This window comes from Lactuca virosa, chromosome 4 (genome assembly GCF_052849685.1).
Source record: "Lactuca virosa cultivar CGN04683 chromosome 4, Lactuca_virosa_CGN04683_v6, whole genome shotgun sequence".
Classification (NCBI taxonomy): Eukaryota; Viridiplantae; Streptophyta; class Magnoliopsida; order Asterales; family Asteraceae; genus Lactuca; species Lactuca virosa.
This window is the reverse complement of record NC_136429.1, coordinates 68,998,082-69,004,081: the sequence shown is the minus strand read 5'-3', so window position 1 is coordinate 69,004,081 and position 6,000 is coordinate 68,998,082.

Below are 6,000 nucleotides of genomic sequence, written 5' to 3'. Positions count from 1 at the left end.
TTTCCATTTTATCGAGATCATCCTTGGTGGGACGGCTCATGACTGGTTGTCCTCCTCCTAGTCTGGTTGTAGCGCTGTCAGTTTGGACTGGTGTAAGGACTGGGACATGTGGTCCTTCTTCTACGGATCGCCAAACATCTCTACCAAGTCTCCTTAAGTATCTTTCCATTCTTTGTGACCAGTGATGATATTCATTTGCTACCAGTATTGGGGCTCGGTTAGAACCACCAACACTGTTGGAAACATTCAGAGATAACGATTGTGCCATTTTTGAAGTTTTTTTTAAAAGAAATGAGCTTTAGTGGTATAGAAGGCTCTTTGAAAATCAGAGTTCCGTTTTCAAAAAGCAACCACTATGGCTCTGATACCAATTGTTGAGAGAAAAACTTAGAGACACACTTGAACAAACGTTAGAACATGTAGATTGCGGAATAGTTAATCTCAAAGGATCTAAAAGCTCAACAATAATATTAATAAGTTAGAGTTAAATAGTTAGAGAGTTAGTTGTGGAAAAGTAAAGAAATAGAAATGACAACAATTGTTATATCAAGTATACACATAAGTTGATTCATAACAAGGAATGCATTCAAACCAAGTTAATAAGGAAGATCAAACTTAGTGATTAAGTCACAAAGACTTGCTCCGAAGAGAGGTTATAATCAGTTGTACTCTAGTAAGATTTGAGAGTAAGAAGGGATGCATAGTGAAATAGAGAGATAGAAAAGATAACTTCAGAGATGTGTATTCAGAATAGATAGATGCGTGTATTTGAATACAAGAGAATGAGCTCTATTTATAGAGACTCACGAAGTACACTAGATTACATCTCTATCAGTAGCCATGCAAGGCATACTGGAGAATAGAGAGTATTACAATAAAAGACAAGTAAAGTAATCTAGTAAAGTGACTGTGATAGGTAGAGACTCCGGATGCGGTTGCTGATGAAGGAGCTTGACTGCGGGTGCTTGACGGTTGCGGTAGCTGAAGTTCAAGAGGGTCACTTTTTATGATTCAACAATTATTTGCATGTATAACTTGAGAAAAACCTAGATCCAAAGCAATTAGGGATGCATGTGCACATAGAAATGTTGTAATGCTCAAAACCCATCAAAATGCTCTCAACAATAGGTAAGAAATGAGCACTTTTGGTCAATATATCCACAATGACCCAAATAGAATCAACTCCATGTACCATCCTCAACAACTTCATGATAAAATCCATGGTGATCTCGTCCCATTTCCAATGGGAATAGGTAACAACTGCATCTTGTCATGGGGTCTCTGATGTCCGGCCTTGACTTTCCGGCAAGTCAAGCACCGTTCCACAAACCATGTTACCCCCCTCTTGATATAGGGCCACTAGTAACTCAACCTTAGATCCTTATAATCTTCATGACCCCTAGGTGGATTAAACAATTTGACTTACAAGACTCCTCCAATAGTGTTTGTCTAACCCCGCCAGCAACCCAGACCCAAACCCTGCCACACTGAGACAGTACCCCCCCCCCCCCCCCGACTATCCCAGGAAAATAAAGGGATTTGACCCCTAACTTGCTTTGCGTTCCAATTTTCCCTCTTCAATCCTTCCACCTGAGCTTTATTGATCATATCTAACATGGGATAAACAATAACCATCCTCAAACATAGATCCCTGATGGGTGCACTCATAGCCTTGCTACTCAAGGCATCGGCCACAACAATAGCCTTCCCTGGGTAATATAAAATCTCGCAATCATAGTCCTTCACCACATCCAACCACATCCGCTGCCTTATATTCAGTTTCGGCTGATCCATAAAGTATCTCAGACTCTTGTGGTCAGTGTATATTGTACACCTGGCCCCATACAAATAGTTTCTCTAAATCTTGAGGGTGAACATCACAGCACCCCAACTCAAAATCGTACGTAGGGTAATTCGACTCATGAGGCTTCAACTGCCTCGAAGTGTAAGATATCATGTGACCCCTATGCATGAGCACTGCACCCAACCACTAAATCGATGCGTCACAATAAACCACAAAATCATCCATGCCCTCGGGAAGAGTAAGAATCGGAGCCTAGCACAATCTATGTCTCAACGTCTCGAAAGTTGTCTGTTAATCAGGCCCCCATTAGAAAGTGACATTCCTTTTTTTCAAGTGGATCAATGACGCTGAAATCTTGGAGAAATCTTGGATAAAACTCCGATAATCACCTGCAGACCAAGAAAAAGATGAATCTCAGATGATGTCCTCGAAACCTCCCACTGGATGATTGCATCAATATTGTCCCGATCGACCAATATACCCTTCCGGTTGATGATGTGGCCCAAAAATTGCACCTCACGCAACCAGAACTCATATTTGGAGAGTTTGGCATAAAGCCTCTCTCTCCTCCGAGTCTTCAATACCTCTCGCAAATGATCATCATGTTGCTCCTTGTTCTTGGAGTAGACCAAAATATCATCAATAAACACAATCACCGACTGATCCAACATTGGTCTGCACACCCAATTCCTAAGGTCCATGAACGTTGCTGGTGCGTTGGTGAGCCCAAAAGGCATCAGCATAAACTCGTAATGACCATAACGAGTATTGAAGGTCGTCTTCTGCAAAGTCTTGTCTCTGAACCTTATCTGATGATAACTTGACCGCAAATCAATCTTGTAGAACCAAGATGCATCCTAAATCTAGTCAAATAAATTGCCGATCCTCAGGAGCGGATAATGGTTCTTCGTCGTTAACTTATTAAAATCCCGCTAGTCAATGCACATTGATAGATACCATTTTATGCATATTTTAGTTTTATTAGCATTTAGCATAATAGTTTACACATTTTCATGCCATTAGTTTAAATAATGTTCAGCTCATGTCATCCGTTAGAATTTGCGTACTACTAGCGTTTTTATGTCATTTTCAGATAATTTGAGTGAAGAAGTACTTTGGAAGCAACTTTGGATGCTTTTAATTGAGCATTGGAGTTAATTGGATCTTGAAACTTATGAAGGATTATGAGGAATGCTTGGAAGTTTTTTTGGTCAAGAACAATTCGATCAAATTGATCTTACGAAGATAGATTGCTTCATTCTAAAGCCTAAAGGATGTTGCCGGCAGCTTTGATCCGCTGCCAGTATTTTGACCATATCTCATGACACGTAACTCCAATTGAAGAGATTCAAAATGTTCCGAAAACTAGAAAATATTTCAGACGACTTTCATGTTTGTGAAAAAAATCAGAAAACGCAAAAATTCGATTGAATTTTGCATTGAAATTCGATCGAATAAACACTTCGCAATTCAAAAAATTTTGAAATTCAAAAAATGAAAAATTCGATCAAAACCTAAAATATTCGATCATGTGCACCAAAAATTCGATCGATTTTTTTGGTTTTATTGCTTTTGAAGAATCTATCTTGTATATATTGGACGCCTCTCTGATCAGATTAAAGGTTGGACGATTCCTGAAGCCCCAGACGAAGAAAAAGATGATTTATGAGGCAATTTCTCTTTGATTTTAGTGATTTATGGAGATCTAAAAGATGAAGATCATCTCCTACATTTAGTTAGAAATACTGATCAGTTAGTTTATATTTTTATTAATTTTAATTTGTTTTTACTTTTTAGCCATGTCTGGCTAAACCCCAGTTTTCATTTTTGCAATAGACTAGTACTTTTCATGTGATCAGTTATGAGATTTGGTTTTCGTTGTGTGCTTCTATCTAGTTGTTTTAGTTTTGAGCTTAATGAATGTTTGATTTTTAATTCTTGTTAGTCTGATCACCTAGCTATGGTTTAATCATTCCAGTTAATAGAATATGTAATTGTTATTGTCAACTGGTAATAAGTAACAAGTATCAGATTGGTTCCGTGTTGGGATTTAACTCTTATATAAACTAAAATTTCATACCTTTACACTTCCAAGCTTGTGAGAAGTATTAAGTATTGTTGAGGATTTTACACAGATCTTAATGAAACTTTTCAGATCTTAATTAAGAGCTTGTTTAATTAGACAATAAAAAGTTAGGGTTAAGTGAAGAGCTTGTTTTAGTTAATTTAACTAGGTAAAAGAGATTATACTAGAGCTTGTCCGTTTTTCTCATTACCAACTTCGATAGAAGACATTCTGAATAACTAAATCTGGGCTGATTGCATGACTAGGAAAGTCGCAGTAGAGTTGAATTCGTTTTTATTATTGAATTGTTTTAGTTTATTTTCACTGCTATTTAGTTTAGTTAGTAATTAAAAATCCCTCTTTTTTATATTTTCTGTTTAAATGACTAGTATGTATCTTATATAAAAAGGCATTGACTATTAGGCTGTGTCCCTGAGGATTCGACCCTACTTCCCTATGTTATCTGTTCGTGCAACCAATAGTAAATATATTATTTTCTTAAATCGAACCCGACATCGGTTTGACAAATTGGCGTTGTTTCCAGGAACACGGTGGTTCTAATATTTTGTATGCCAATAACTTTACGTACATGTACACCTCTAGTTTTTGATCCACAAATTGAAAGAACTACAAGAAAACTAAAGAAAGAAGCAACAACAAAAAAAGAATCAACTGGTTTCTTTGGTTCATCATCCTCCATACCACTAGAAATCATCACACCACAAGGCAATCCCTTGTGGAATGAACCATACCTGAATTTTCCATTCTTCCCGAAAGTACATTCATCTTCACCTTCTAACAGCCCCTATAAAATACACTCCCCAACACCCTCAGTAAAATCCGAGAAAACAGACTCTTCTGAAACCCAATCTGAAACACCATAACCTTTAGAATCCAACTCTCAAAAATCTGTCATGAGTGGAGACAAAGCAGAAAAGACTCTCATAGAATGGGTCACCCAAGAGGTTAATCAACAACCTATCTGCATCACTTTCCAAGAAGCCCAGAACTTCGAGCTTAAATATGGGCCGATACACCTTCTCCCTACGTTTATAGGCTTAGAAAATGAAGAACCACATAAATAAGTAATTTCATATGGTATGCTCTAGAATGAAGCCACATTCGATAACTGAAGACCAGATAAAGCTAAGGGCATTCCCCTTCTCACTTCCAGATTCAAGAAGCAAATGGTTGTATAAGCTTCCATCTGGATCGATCACCACTTACAAAATTATTTTTTAGAGAAATAGTTTCTAGAAACGCGAGTTTCGAGTCTTAGAAGAGAAATCCTTGGTATCAAACAAGGAATATGAGAAGCTTTACATACCTACTGGGAGAGATTTAAAAAGTTGCTGGTTCATTTCCCCCAACATGGAATAAGTGATTACTAGCTTTATAACTATATTCTATGAAGGTCTGAAACCCATGGAGAGGCGCCTGATAAATGCTTCAAGTGGCGGATCTCTAGGCGATATGACACCAACACAGAAATCTAGGAGCTGATCGAGAAGCTGACAATAGAGTCAAAGCCTTTAGCAACTGGAGAAGAATTGTATCCAGATCAACCAAGAGGAGTACAAGAAATCATAAATGCTCACCTTGAAACCTGGATTTTTGAACTCACGAAGGCAATGTTGTTGTTAACAAAAGAAAAAGCGGTTGCAAAGAAGCAGTGTGGGATATGCTTGAAGATTGACCATCCCACAGACATGTGCTTATTATTGCAATAAGACACAACTACAGTAAAAGATGTCTAAGGCTATCAGCAGAATTATCAGAACAATTTTCAACAACGACAAGAATATCATAATCCACCTGGATTCCAGCAGCAATGTAATTTTCAGCTGTCGGGTTTTCACCAGTCAAATTTTCAGCAAAATTATCAGCATCAACAAGTTCAGAACCAACCTCCAAATCAACAAGCTAATAGTTCTAGCATGGCCTTGGAAGATATAACGAAGAGCCTCACTACCAGCACTCATGCATTTCAGAATGAAACCAGAGCAAGTTTAAAAAATCTGGAGCAACAAATGTCTCAACTTGTCACTTCTGTGAATCGACTAGAGTCTCAAGGAAAACTACCTACGCAAACTGAACACAATCTGAAACATAATGTGAGCGTAATTTCCTT